Consider the following 15,339-nt stretch of genomic DNA (forward strand, 5'->3'; position numbering starts at 1 on the left):
CAAAGATACAACCTGCTCCATTCCCCTCCCATTTGCTTACATGGCTGAGTATTCCCAGCCATATAAGTGAATGGCTTGGGTTATATCAGTGATTAGTAAGTATGTGGCTGGTACAAGCACAGACTGGTTGCTTAGCAATAGGCTCCAATAGGCGTCAAAAGGGTGAACAGCGGGCACAATGCTGGGCGCTCGCAGTTCACTTAGCTGTGTGTTAGGAAACCGAATATTCGCTTTCCTAACACTGAACCACCTTTCTGCTCGGGGCTGTTACCTGTCACCCGATTGGCTGAAATGACAGGCGCTGTGATTGGACACCTATCAGGCGTCCAGTCATAGGAGAGGACAGGAGGAACGGGCGGGAGAAGACATCGAGAAAGACATGGAGGACACCGCTCCCCACCGTCACCCGCTGCCCACCAGAGACAGGATAAGTGCTGGGCAGACGGCAGATGGCACAGTGGCAGCATTTATTGGGCACAGTGGCAGCATTTGAGGGGCACAGTGGCTGTGTTTGATGGGGAGGTTTCAGTTTGTTTGCGCCCCCCAAACAATTTTGAGAACCAGCCGCCACTGGATACTATACAACCAGAAGGTCAAAATGATGGAGAAGCACCCTTACTGGACACTGATAAGGACAGATAGTACACTTGATCTCAGCCAAAAGGCTAAGAAGCGATATGGAGAGGATGTGCAAACTACCCATAAGCCCATCCCCCTTGTTGGCACCCCCAGCATGGTTTTTCAGGAGCTATCTCAAAACAAGCACCAGTGCTAAAAGGCATGCAGGTTAATATCATGACAAGGTTAATGATGATGATAGCACCCCACATTCCTGGTGTGCCAGTCTAGTAGTGTCAAGAGAAGAACCACCTTAATGCACTCTCTGCATAGAGTTAAAAACATTTTAGGTGCAGCTCCCCTCCCCCCCCCCCCCCCACACAACTGAGCCTGATCTCAGTCCAGTGCTTCTCTCTCGCTCTCCATTTTCACTGGAGCCATTGGCTCCTGCTGCTGTCAATCAAATCCAGAGACAAGGGAGCAGGACTGAGCCGCACTGTATGTCAATAGACACACACAGTGCAGTTCGTGAGCAAACCCACACGAGTACCCCCTCCCCTCCCAGAAAGGCTCTTACTGGGAGGGGGGGTACTAAAAGGCAGGAGGACATGCGCAGCAGGTTCCCTACTGTGCATGTCGCGCTGCGTGTCCTCACTGGTCCCTGCTGTCTTCTTCTGGGACCAGTGTGTCTCCCAGAACACAGCGGGGGAGCGTGGACATGGCATAAATCGCAGCGGATACTGCGGCGATCTATCCCCAGAAGTGGGAGCAAATACCTGTATTCCGAAAAGCAGAAGTTACATTTTTGGGTGGAACTCCACTTTAATATAACTTTCAATGTATTTAAAGCTGAACATCACACTCTCAATCAGCATTGACATTATTTTGAATCCTTAAACTGCTAGCATTAGTAAATAGATATTCTATTTACTTAGTTAAAAAAATGTATTTTACAATTCTTCCGTTGCTTCCAGATCTAATCAAATTATGTCATACATCCCTGAAGTCTTCAGAAGGGGTTTCCTCTGCTAAGCACACCTGCCTGCATGGAGCCAAGGACAGATGGTTTCCAGAAAGTAAATACTATGGCCTGGATTCACAAAGCACTTACGCCGACGTATCTCGAGATACGCTGCGTAAGTGTAAATATGCGCCGTCGTATCTGTGCGCCGTGCCCACAAAACTAGATACGCCTGAAAATAGGCTTTCTACGACCGACGTAACTTTCCTACACCGGCGTATCGTAGGCGCATATTTACGCTGGGTGCATTTGCCGCTCCCATTGATTTTGTATTCAAATATGCAAATGAGGGAGATATGGTGATTCACAAACGTACGTGCGCCCGGTGCATGCAAGTTCAACGTCCGGCCTAAAGTTATTCCACATAAAGCAGGTGTAACTCAGCACCAGACGTGCACAGGTCAGCTGGACAGCAGCTGCAGCAGCACCGTTACAGACGAGCTGAGCAACCACACTTGCAGGACAACACCTGTATGCCAACATGCCAGGCAGGACCGCCATCAGGAATTATGGGACCCCTTACACAGCTTCAGGCATGGGCCTGGGGGGGTGCTGCCGCGAATTGAGAAAGACAAAATAAAGAAAAATATATATAAAAAAAGGAACTAAAAAGAATAATAAAAAAAAAATATATATCAAAAACATAAAAAAAAAAAAAGTGACTTGCCATCTGGGGTCCTGTGCTCTTCTCACACACACCACATGCACTTCACATTGGTTTAGCCCAAGTCCACCATGCAGGACTTGGGAGCAGCAACGCCAAGCCAAGACCCCAATGGTGTTGCTGTCCATTCACACCACATTCACACGGTCGTGGGGATGACCTCAAGGTGAAACGCCTTGCTGGCAGGAATGTCACCCACATTCACACACCAGTCACACTGTAGCCTGCACTACTGACCGTGCGCAGTCACTACAAAAAAAAAAAGAAGCTCATAATCTGAGCAAAGAAAATACAAAAGCTCATAATCTGAGCAAAGAAAATAAAAAAGCTCATAATCTGAGCAAATAAACCACAAAAAAAATTAATTGCCCTGTCGTGGGCCAGGCCTGGTGCCACGGCTCCGGCTCCTCAGTTGTCTGGGGGAAGCCTCGGGTGGGGGGGTGGGGCATCATGAGGAGGATCATCCCCTGCTCTGTCACTCCTGGCAGATGCTGGCTGCCTGCCCTCCAACGCAAGGGCAATGCGGGTGAGGACAGCGTTCGTCTGCGCCTGCATCCGCAGCTGGCGGGTGGTGGTGTGCAGCTGGTGGCGCCTGGTCTGCCGCCCCTCCGCCTCGATGGCAGCAGTGTTGGCCTGTATAGCCACTCCCAGGCTCTTCACCTGTGCCACGAGGCCTGCAGCTCCCCAATGCAGGTCACCATAGCAGCGCAGTTAGCACTGACATCCTGCAGGCTGTCAGAGATTGAGGTGCTCTGCTCAGCCTGCTGCGTCAGGCACTGCTGCATAGTGGCTGCGGTGCCCTGCACAGCCAGAGTGAATTCAGTCTGGGTCTTGGCTGAAGAGGCCAAGCTGTCTGCCACACGGCGCATGTCACAGGCAATAGCACCCATGTGGCGCGTCTGGCGGGCCTGTTCCCTCACAAGCCCTTTTTGGAGGGATTCTGGAACACCCCTTGTCTTATGCAAAGCCTTCCTGGGGGCTGGAGAGGCTTGGGCCCGTCTGTACGGGGAGGCCCTTGAGGGGCTTTCCCTGATGGGGGAGGCCCTTGAGGGGCTTTCCCTGATAGGGGAGGAGGTTGAGGGGCTTTCCTTGATGGGGGAGGGGGTTTGGGAGGGTCCAGGGATGATGTTATCCTCCTCCAGGTAGACACATCCCTCAAGATCCACATGCTCCTCCTCAACTACCTCTAGAGAGGTGTCGGCACACTCCTCCAGGGATGACGTGGGTCGTCCAGCAGCTGACGATGGCCCAGCTCCCTCCAGCACATCTGTGGATGACACAAAGCATTCACATGTTGGTGGACCCACACACTTGTCACATGTTCCCTTCCACCCCCTCACATGCTACACACCGGATAGGGGATAAAACACACTTACCTGTGCTCAAGGCCGGATCACCGGAGTCAAAGACCTCCATGCCCTCCACCTGCTCCCGCTGCAGACAGCTGCCGATGACCTCCTCCTCAACAGTCAACCGCAGAGCAGAAGCTGGTCCTCCTCCCGTGCCCCTGGCGTGCCTCCTCATACTGGCCAGCTTATCACGGACCCGACGTCTCATGTCATTAATCTTCTTGTTGACATCGTCGGGGGTCCTGGTCTCATGCCCAAGGGCATTGACCTCCAGGATCTCCCTCTTACGTGCCCTGCTGGTCCTGGCACTGTGGGCACCATGGAGGCACACATGAAATTTGGATATTGCTGAATTTAGGATAGCCCTCTCCTTCTTAGAAAAATTCCTCTTCCTCCTCTCCTTAGCAGCTGCCATCGCTCAACAAAAGTACTTTGCTTCGGGGGGGGGGGGGGGGAACAAGCAGGATGTACTTTTGTGCCGGACGGGCGAATGGCTGGGCGTATTTATGCACTCGGCGTAAGCCGATGGGCCGGCATATCCCAGGAAGTTGCTCGGGCGTAGTTGTGAGCATGCGCACAGGGGTGCGGTCTTACGTCCACGTCACTGTGCATGCTCCGTTCATGATACGCCGGGCGTAAAACACTGCTCCACGCTCGGACCATCATTTGCATGGGGTCACACCCACTTCCACCTATGCCGGCTTACCCCTTCGAAATCTAAGCCACGCCGACGCAGCTTGGGGAGCACTGGCTTCCTGAATTCCATGCTTGCCTCTCTGCGCTGCGTCTGCGTAGCGCAAAGGAGATACGCTACGGCGGCATTAATATGTGCCAATGTATGTGAATCCGTGCCTTGTTAGTAATACAGATTCCACCTGTAGATCCAGCCATAGATGTATACAAATGATAAGGCATACATCACTCACAACATTAATTTATACAATTTTAACTTTATATGCATGTAACTTTTATGCAGCGATTGTGTTTCACTCCACCAGGTTTTAAAGTGATGTAATACAATTATATTTTATCTAAAAATGTGTTATTGGTTATAGTGCAATGCCTTTAAAGTTCCCCATTTTCTAGAAAGAAGTTTCCTTGTTGTTCTAGTAAAACCTTCATTAAAAAAAAATTACAATAAAAAAAACAAAACAAAAAAAAAAAAAACACTTTTGTGCTTAGACTTAATGGGCCAGATTCACGTAGATCTGCGGCGGCGTAACATATCGCATTTACGTTACGCCGCTGCAAGTTTTACGGGCAAGTCCTTGATTCACAAAGCACTTGCCTGTAAAGTTGCGGCGGCGTAGCGTAAATTCCCCGGCGCAAGCCCGCCTAATTCAAATGATCCGGGTAGGGGGCGTGGATCATTTAAATTAGGCACGTTCCCGCGCCGAATGTACTGCGCATGCGCCGTCCCTTAAATTTCCCGACGTGCATTGCGCTAAATGACTTCGCAAGGACGTCATTGGTTTCGATCTGAACGTAATTGACGTCCAGCCATATTCACGGACGAGTTACGCAAACGACGTTAAATTTCAACGCGGGAACGACGGCCATACTTAACATTGGATACGCCACCTAGGGGGCATGTTTATCTTTATGCCGCGTATCTCTTACGGAAACGGCGTAAATTTACATTGACGGGCAAGCGTACGTTCGTGAATCGGCGTAACTACTCAGTAGCATATTCTACGCCGACCTCAATGGACGCGCCACCTAGCGGCCAGCGTAAATATTGCACCCTAAGATACGACAGCGCAGGCCGTCGTATCTTAGGCATGTTTAAGTGTATCTCAGTTTGAGAATACATTTAGACATACGACGGGCTTAGATTCGGAGTTACGTCGGCGTATCTACTGATACGCCGGCGTAACTCTTTGAGAATCTGGCCCAATGTATACAATACATACTGGGGGTTATTTACTAAAGGCAAATCCACTTTGCACAAGTGCTCTTGGAAGTGCAGTTGCTGTAGATCTGAGGGGGGACATGCAAGGAAAATAAAAAAAACAGCAATTTAGCTTGCACATGATTGGATGTTAAAATCAGCAGGGCTTCCCCTCATTTCAGAGCTGCCACTCAGATCTACAGCGATCGCACTTCCACTTGCAGTGCAGAATGAATTTGCATTGTTGATCTATTTTGAGGGACTGGCGCCACCTAGTGTATACAGACCATATTTCAATATCAAGTAATGCCAAAATGATATACTGTACAATCCTTCTAAGATGGCTTGTTTGTAGGTGAAAGCAAATCATACTAGAAAGCAATGTCTGCTTACTACATGAGGGCCTCTTCACATTTACAAATCACGGTATGATGTACATATAAAAATGCATCTGTAGGGGGGGGGGGGGGGAAAAAAGAAGTTAGGATATATTATTACCTTATCCCCCAGCTTTGCCAATTGGACCCAGGCAAGGGTGATATCACATACATTATGGAAATATACTGAGAAATATGAGAATCTTAAATCTTTGGAGAAACCGCTCTTGGGGTTTTTCACACAGGCCAGGTCAGTGATGCCACGTACACACAACCGTTTTTCGGGTTGTAAAAAATGAAGTTTCTTTTTTAATGTCATTAAAAACGATTGTGTGTGGGCTTCAGAGCATTTTTAAAATTTTTTGCTCATTGCACCGGAGTGTATACGCTTGCCGGTGTTGTGTCAAAACAGCAACTCACCTAAATCTCCATTACTGAAGCTTTACAGCAATGGTCCTCAACAGGCCATGTTTTGGGAATTTCTCTTAGATAAAATGGCTGTCCAAAATACCAAGCCATTGACTAATTTTGCTTTAGCAGCTATGCAAGTTAAAGGAATACCTGCAAACATGGCCTGTTGGAGGGTATTTAAGGACTGAGCTTGAGAACCACTGCTTTACAGTAATTAACCACTTGAGACCCGCGCTATTGACAAAAGACGTCAACAGCGCGGTTCTCAGGTGCCAAGTGGACGTCTTTGGACGTAATTTGAAATGCATTACCCGCGCGCGCCACTGGGGGGCGCGGCGGGTAACCACTGTGCCGGCGCATCGCTGGGGACCCGATGCGTGTACCTGGCGGCCGCGATGTCCGCCGGGAACACAGCCGGTAACAGCAGGGACGTGGAGCTCTGTGTGTAAACACAGAACTCCACGTGCTGTCAGGGAGAGAGGAGACCAATCTGTGTCCCTTTACATAGGGACACAGCATCGGTCACCTCCCCCAGTCAGTCCCCCTCCCCCCACACAGTTAGAACACACCCAGGATACACAGTTAACCCCTTCCTCACCCCCTAGTGTTAACCCCTTCCCTGCCAGTCACATTTAAACAGTAATTAGTGCATTTTTATAGCACTGATCGCTGTATAAATGTGAATGGTCCCAAATTTGTGTCGAAAGTGTCCGATACGTCCACCGCAATATTGCAGTCCCAATAAAAATCGCAGATCGCCGCCATTACTAGTAAAAAAAAAAGAATGAAAAAAAAATCATAATTCTGTTCCCCATTTTGTAGGCGCTATAACTTTTGCGCAAACCAGTCGCTTATTGCGATCGGCCTTAACTGAGAATTTTTTTTTTTTTTTAAATGGGAGATTTATTATAGCAACAAGTAAAAAAAATATATATTTTTTTAAATTGTCGCTCTTTTTTTGTTTATAGCACAAAAAAATAAAAACTGCAGAGGTGATCAAATACCACCAAAATAAAGCTCTATTTGTGGGGAAAAAAGGACGTCAATTTTGTTTGGGAGCCACGTCGCACGACTGCGCAAATGTCAGTTAAAGCGACGCAGTGCCGGAAGCTGAAATTTCGCCTAGGAACGAAGGGGGTTTATGTGCCCAGTAAGCAAGTGGTTAATAATCAGACGTGACATGATTGGAGCTCTCGATTAATTGGCTATTTTGACAGAATACCGGCGGCAATGGGTTCATCATTACAGGTATTTTTTTTGCCTTTTTTGCCTCCATGCGACACGTTCCCATCACACTTGTCAGCTCTCCTCTCACAGTGTGTAAGGAAAGGCATGCCAATAACCAGCAAGTTTGTTTACATGAGATCAGCCATGGCAGGCCCTTTACCACAGTCAGAGCGCCTGGTTCTGGAAGGACGTCCTCTCAAAACGAGAGCCGAGCTGCAGCTGTGTCTGCTATAGCATGAGTCTGAAGTGGTTAACCACTTGCTGACCGCCGCACGCAGATGTACATTGACGCAAGGGCAGACACATTGGTGTACCTGTACGTCCCTTTAAATTTGCCGAACAGCGGGCGCGCGCCTCGTGAGCATGCTCGCGGGTCCCGGAAACTCGATGCTCCCAGGAGTCCCGCGATTGCGGTCGGCAAGGGCAGAACAGGAAGATGCCTTTGTAAACAAGGCATTCCCCTATTCTGCCTAGTGACACCGTCACTGATGGCTGTTCCCCGTGATCGGGAATGGTCATCAGTGACGTGTCACGTGTAGCCACGCCCCCTAACAATAAGAATCACTACCTAGTACCGACTTAACCACCTAGTGGTTAACCCCTTCAATGCCAGTGTAATTTTTACAGTAATCAGTGCATTTTATAGCACTGATCACTGTAAAAATGAAAATGGTCCCAAAAATGTGTCCGCCATAAAGTCGCAGTCACAAAAAAAAAAAAAAGCCACAAAACTACCCCCTATTTTGTAGCTGCTATAACTTTACCACAAACTGATCAATAAACGCTTATTGCGATTTTTTTACCAAAAATATGTAGAATACGTATTGGCCTAAACTGAGGAAAAAATGTTTTTTTATATATTTTTGGGGGGGATATTTATTATCCCCCTTTACTCTGATACCCCCCAACTAAAATCTAGTGAAAACAATTGCCTTCAGAAGTCACCTTATTTGTAGTGTTCATCCGTGTATAATTTAATCTCAGTATAAATACAGCTGTTCTGTGAAGCCCTCAGGGGTTTGTTATAGAGAACCTTAGTGAACAAACTGCATCAGGAAGGCCAAGGAACACACCAGACAGGTCAAGGATAAAGTTGAAGTTTAAAAGCAGGGATATAGAGAGCTCTATCTCTATACTAGATATTTATAAAAAAATAAAAATACACACTTCATCCTAAGCTTTGAACATCCCATGGAGCACTATTCGATTCATTATCCGAAAATGGAAAGAGTATGGCACAACTGCAAACTTCCCAAGAAATGGCCGGCCACCTAAGCCGACAGGCCGGGCAAAGAGCATTAATCAGAGAAGCAGCCAAGAGGCCCATAGTAACTCTGGCGGAGCTGCAGAGATCCACAGCTCAGGTGGGAGAATCTGTCCACAGAACAACTATTAGTCATGCACTCCACAAATCTGGCCTTTATGGAAGAGTGGCAGGAAGAAAGCCATAAGAAGTCCCCTTTGCGAGAAGCCATGTGGGGGACACAGCAAACATGTGGAGAAGGTGCTCTGGTCAGATAAGACCAAAACTGAACTTTGGCCTAAAAGCAAAACGCTGTGTGTGGCGCAGGGGCGGACTGACAACTCATTGGGCCCCCGGGCAAAAGAAGATTATGGGGGCCCCCGGGCTTACAGATGGCCACCAAGCCAGGAGGCAGTACAGAGGCGGAGCAGATAAAATCTCTGGATTTTCACATCAAAAGCATAACACACCATCCCCACCGTGAAACATGGTGGCGGCAGCATCATCATCATCATCATGTTGTAGGGATGCTTTTCTTCAGGATGGACAGGGGAGCTGGTCAGAGTTGATGGGACCAAATACAGTGCAATCTTAGAAAACCTGTTAGAGTTTGCAAGAGACTGGGGCAGGGATTCACCTCCCAGCAGGACAATGACCCTAAACATACAGCCAGAGCTACAATGTAATGTTTTAGAATGGCTCAGAGTCCAGACCGAAAGCCAATTAAGAATCTGTGGCAAAATATGCCGCTCTCCATCCAATCTGACAAAGCTTGAGCTATTTTGCAAAGAATGGGCAAAAAAAAAAGTTCACTCTAGATGTGCAAAGACACACACACTCACTTATTTCCCTATCCTCAATTATGTGCCAGTTTGTGTTGGTCCAGCACATAAAATTACATTTACATTTTTGATTAGAACATGACAACATGTGGATAATTAAGGGGTACAAATACTTTCAAGGCACTGGATTTAAGATGTTTAAGGGGGGGGGGGGGGGGGGGGCCCACATCATCATCACGGCTCCAACCACATAGCCAGAGCCCACAAACCAATAAGACAAGGGGGACCATGTCAGCCTTCTCAGCAGTGACAGCTCTGTAGCTGGGTGGCTTCTTTCTATGGTAAGCATTTTATAATGTGCCAGTATGCAGTGCATACTAGCACATTACCTTGCAGGGTTTTCTGCAACATCTACAGTTTACAGCGGCTTTAACTGACGCCTCCCATATGTGTCGGTAAATCTTTCCAGACGACATATTACAGGCCCCCTTGTCCTCTGTAAAGACCCAATGAACTTATTCTCCTCACCTAAAGAAAATTTCCTCATAGCCAAGCTCGTCCATGCCTCTGAGCAGTTTGATTGCTCTTCTCTGTACACACTATCCTCTGGTGGCCGAAATTACCGCATTATTCCAATGAGCTCTTACTAATGATTTGTACAGGGGGAGGGGAGACAGATCCTTCACCATGTATTCCCCAGTTGTACTCCCCTAGTATGTATGATGCATGTATATTCTTAGCCCCCCAACCTTACATTTAAACCAATTTGCCCAATTGAATAGTGCATTGATGTCAGTGTGGAGTACAGAAAAACCTTGGAATGTGAGCATAATCTGTTCCAAAAACATGCTTGTAATCCAAGGCACTTGTATATCAAAGTGAATTTCCCCATAAGAAATAAATGGAAACTCAAATGGATTCGTTCCTCAATCATTTATAAGTCCTTCAGTTTATAGTCCATATAAAAAGATTATAGCAATGGGATAAATCGTTTAACCATAAAATGTCCATCCACAAGGGCATTAGAAGCAAAATCCAGTAGGAGCTACAGAGTATAAAAGAGAAGAGAGGCGCCTCCAAGTGTAGCAATATGGTTACATTTAGCAACTCACAGGGTTGAGAAAAGCCTGTGGTGAATGTGCCCCTGGAGTGGCAATCCAGGGGTACCATATGCTCACACAAGTGTTATGTGGCACTTTGAGATTTGGCACCTTGGTCACTTCACACTTTTTTTGCACCTACCTCTAGGGCCAAGTCTTTTGGCTAGGACCAGAGGAATTTTTGATTCCTGGCCGAAGGGCTGGCCATTGCACCACACAATAGCGACTTTCACTTTTCCCTGCTTTCTATTTATTTTATGTATTTTTTGTTTGATGTGTTACGCGTTTTGTCACTGACTAGTAGAGATGAGCCGAACACCCCCCCCCCCCCCCCCCCCCCCCCCCCGCGCTCGCACCAGAACCTTCGAAAGGCGCAAACTTTCAGGCCATCAATGGGACTCGAACGTTCGAATTCAAAAGTGCTAATTTTAAAGCCCAATATGCAAGTTATTGTCGTAAAACGTCTTTGAGAACCTGAGTCTTGCACCAGGGAACATGCATCAATGGAAAAAAAAAAGTTTTTTTTTTTTTTTTTTTTTTAAACTGTCGTTTTTCAGGAGCAGTAATTTTGATGCTTAAATTAATCCATGTACGTCCCCGCGGGTCAGGGGTCCGATCGGGACCCACGGGGACGTACATGGATTAAATTAAGCATCATTAAAATTACTGCTCCTGAAAAACGACAGTTTTTTTTAAAACTTTTTTTTTCCATTGATGCATGTTCCCTGGTGCAAGACCCAGGTTCTCAAAGACGTTTCACGACAATAACTTGCATATTAGGCTTTAAAATGAGCACTTTTGAATTCGAACGTTCGAGTCCCATTGACGTCCTAAATGTTTGCGCCGTTCGAAGGTTCTGGTGCGAACCGAGCGGGGGGGGTGTTCGGCTCATCCCTACTAGTCAGTGACAAAACACGCAACAAACAAAAACGCTACTTATATCAATTAAAAATTAATGAAAATTTTTTTTAGCTTGTCTTGCAAAATGCTCTCAAACCAAGGTTTTACTGTATTCCACTTCTTAATCACTTAAAGTCCCCACACTGCACCTTGGGACAGACTGTTAACCTTAGACCAGCATAAGAATCATTAACCACTACTCTAAAAAAATGTGGTTTTAGCCAGTTTTCTATTCATTTACAAACTGAATTTTCTCAGCCGGGATTTAACAGGTTTAGTCAAACGTCAACTATACAGAAACCTTCTCCCACCCATTCTAATGCCCGGTACACGCGATTCGATTATCGGACGAATGATCGTCCTTTTTTGTATGCCAATCTCACGTCGAATCTGACGAGTTTACTAAAGTCACGAAAATTCTCGTACAGCAGAATAAAAATAATCGGAAGTGATGTCATGTGTTGCAATGCGTTTGTATTGCATTTTCAAACGACAGCTGTACTGATTAAACGAAAAAAAATTCCGTGCATGTCAGATAGAATAAAATCTGATGAACTGTCCTGATCGGCTCTCGGAAGCTCTGTACTAACGATCCGATTATCGTACAATCTTTTCGAAAGCGGAATTTTTCGTACAATTTTCGGACCGTGTGTACGGGGCATAAGCCTGATCTACCTACCCTGTAATGCAGGAAGGTACACCAGCCATTCTGAAGGAGTTCTGGTCACATGATCTCCCCAGCAATGGCTGCAGAGCTTATGCAGTGACATCACCCATAGGCATACATGGAACTTTCTATTGTCTGCCACTCTGCACTAAAGCTGCTGGGAGCCAATCATTACCAGAAAAAAAACCTGACATTTTATAGGGTAGTTCTAGTATAGCTTGGATCCGACTGGACTCTTGCTATGTGGAGTGGGGGGGGGGGGGGGGAGAATTTGGTTTCTTTAAAGAGATCCTGTCAGTACAATCTAGAGTCGATCAGCTTGTGTCTAGATCAAATGCCAATTACCACACAGATCCAAACCAAGGATGCAGTTCATAGCTTGGGGGTGGGAATTAGTAAGAGAAGGCATTTGACAGTCTTAAGGTATCAGATAACCTGCAGGGTCAGGGATCAGCAACAAGGAACATTTTACAGGCTGCCTTCTGCAACAGGGTACATTTATGCACATGTTCAGAGACAATAAAAACCTAGGCAAAGATTACATCCAAGGACTGGTAAAGTGCAATAGCTACATTTGTTTTGAGTTCTCCCTACTCCATTTTAACCTGGTAATGCTATGCACACCTCCTGTCCTAGTGTGAGACAATGGACTAGTGCTGTTATCCAACAAGCTTAAAAAGTGGATGTAAACCCCACTCTCTCATCCTTTCTAAACTACAGCTATGGTGGTCATCTAAGGCATTGGTCACCAACCCTGTCCTGCAGGGCCCACTAACAGGCCAGGTTTGCAAGATAACTGAAATCCATCACAGCTGATATCATTTGCTCCTCAGCGATTGCAGTATTCTAGACTGCATCTCCCCAAGGCAATACATAAAACCTGGCCTGTTAGTGGGCCCTGCAGGACAGGGTTGATGACCACTGATCTAAGGCTATACATGCCTCCTTAGGTCCCTTTCACATGTGCGGATCCATACACGTCTCATCCGCTTGCTCAGCAGGGAATCGCTCCTTTAACCCCCTGCTGAGCCAGCAGATGACAAGGTGGTCCCTGCACAGATCTCCGCTCTCCCCTGAGGGGGGGAAACACACTCACAACATGGACCATCTGTCTGTTCACCCGATCTGCAGACAAAAATGGAAAAATTGATTTTCTGCCTGCAAAAATCAGACCATAGTGGGGACTGATGAGATCAGGTGTCAGCAGATGTTCATCCGCTATCCCATAGGGATGCATGTTCGTATTACATATGGAAGTACTGTCTGCATGTGTGAAAGGCCCCTTACATGTTAAGGCAGTGTTTCTCAACTCCAGTCCTCGGGGCGCACCAACAGGTCTTGTTTTCAGGCTTTCCATTATTGTGCACAGGTGATTTTATCAGTTTCACTGCCTTAGTAATTACCACAGCAGTTTGATCTGAGGGAAATCCTGAAAACATGACCTGTTGGTGCGCCCCGAGGACTGGAGTTGAGAAACACTGTGTTAAGGTCTCCGCTCTGTTACAAGACCTGAAAAACAGCAGATTGTGGATGAGTCTTGTCTGGAGCTTGGTGGGTGGAGTCATGTCAGTAGATTCTCTGCCCACCTCTACACTCCCCTTGTCAACATGCATTTTCACACTGAACTTCTACTATGATCACCAACATCCAGTCAAAACGCAGAAAAGTCACATGACTTATGCGCAGGTGTGAAGCAGCCAATCCTGGGAGAGCCAAAGATGATCTGAAGTACATAAAAAAATCTCAGGCATATTCATGAAAATATGCACGTCACCTGTTACTCACATCCATCCATTTGCCCCCCACCAACTCCTGTGTTGGAGATTGCTCAGAGCTGAATTAACTCTGTGGCAAGACTGGGCAGACATGAAATTCTGTACAAGCCTTAAAATAATTTTGGCTTTACACACACACACACACACACACACTTTAAATTTCCTGTTACAGAAGGGAGGCAGGAGAAGCAAGGCTACACCCAGACAGCTGCCTAGCCGAGTGGTTTACTCCCAAGAGAAAGGAGTTTAAGCCCAGTGTGCATGGAGCCTTACTCCACACATATGGCGCGACCATTTTCATGCAACTGCTCATGTCAACAGCAGTGGATGCAGGCATTGTGCATGCAATTTCACCATTTAGGCCAAGTTCTGGTTGCAGCCAAGGGGCTGGATTATATACAGCCACCATAGCAGAGTTTGCTACCTGTGAACACAACATACTTTCCATAGATATGGCCATCTGAATGTAGCCTTAGTAGGCAACCACCAAGAATATTTCAGTTCAAGGAAGGGACAAGGACACAGCACTGAGAACTTGCTCTACTCAAACAGCATTAATCATCTTGGGTACAACCAGCCTGTTGGATATTTACACTTGATTACTGCTGGTGGCTACCATTGCATTGGTTTTTCTGGCCAGGAAAGCTCCCTGTGCCCCCCCGCTAGCATAATAGTTCTGCATGTGCCCCCCATACTGAGTTGATGGGGAAAGCAATTTCTTCCTTAAGCCCCTTTCAGACTAGTGGACTGATTGGTCTACTCGTTTTTCCCCAGGCAGACCATTGTTCTATGGAGCAGCAGATGTCAGCCGACATGTGTTCACTGCCACCATCGGATCTGGTAAACTAAAAGACAGATAGGGGGGTACGTTCGCCTTCTGGCAGATTGGAAGGGAATGACGGCATTTCCCTTCAAAAACTGCAGGCCGTGTCAGTGCCTGCTCTGCATAGTGGAGCAGACCTAAACAGTCATCCACCTGGATGATTCTGCACCATCTGAAAAGGGGCCTTACACTCATGGTGAAGTAAAGAAAAAAAACAGTACCTATGGGCTGCTTAAAGCGGAAGTTCACCCAAAAAAATAAAAATGTCTAACATTACATTGAGCAGAGTTGTGATAATGACATTATGCTGACCTTTTTAATGTTACTGCCGTACATACCGTTTTATCTATATTTTCACTGCGGCTTCCGGGTATGTGATCTGCGGGACTGAGCGTTCCCATTCACATGCCAATTGATTGACCTGCGTCTGACCGGCGCATACAGCGCGTCACGAGTTGCAAAAAGAAGCGGAACGTCGGCGCGCAGGCGCCGTATAGAGCCGACTCGCAGTCCGGCAACTCGTGGCGCGCTGTATGCGCCGGTCGGAAGCA

The 15,339-nt window shown here is 46.9% G+C and overlaps 1 pseudogene; it reads right to left on the reverse strand.

Annotated features, from left to right (window-relative positions):
* Window positions 1-518: 518 nt before the first annotated feature.
* Window positions 519-677, reverse strand: LOC120916611 (annotated as a pseudogene).
* Between the last annotated feature and the right edge of the window lie 14,662 nt (window positions 678-15,339).

This window comes from Rana temporaria, chromosome 10, assembly GCF_905171775.1.
Source record: "Rana temporaria chromosome 10, aRanTem1.1, whole genome shotgun sequence".
NCBI classification, from domain to species: Eukaryota; Metazoa; Chordata; class Amphibia; order Anura; family Ranidae; genus Rana; species Rana temporaria.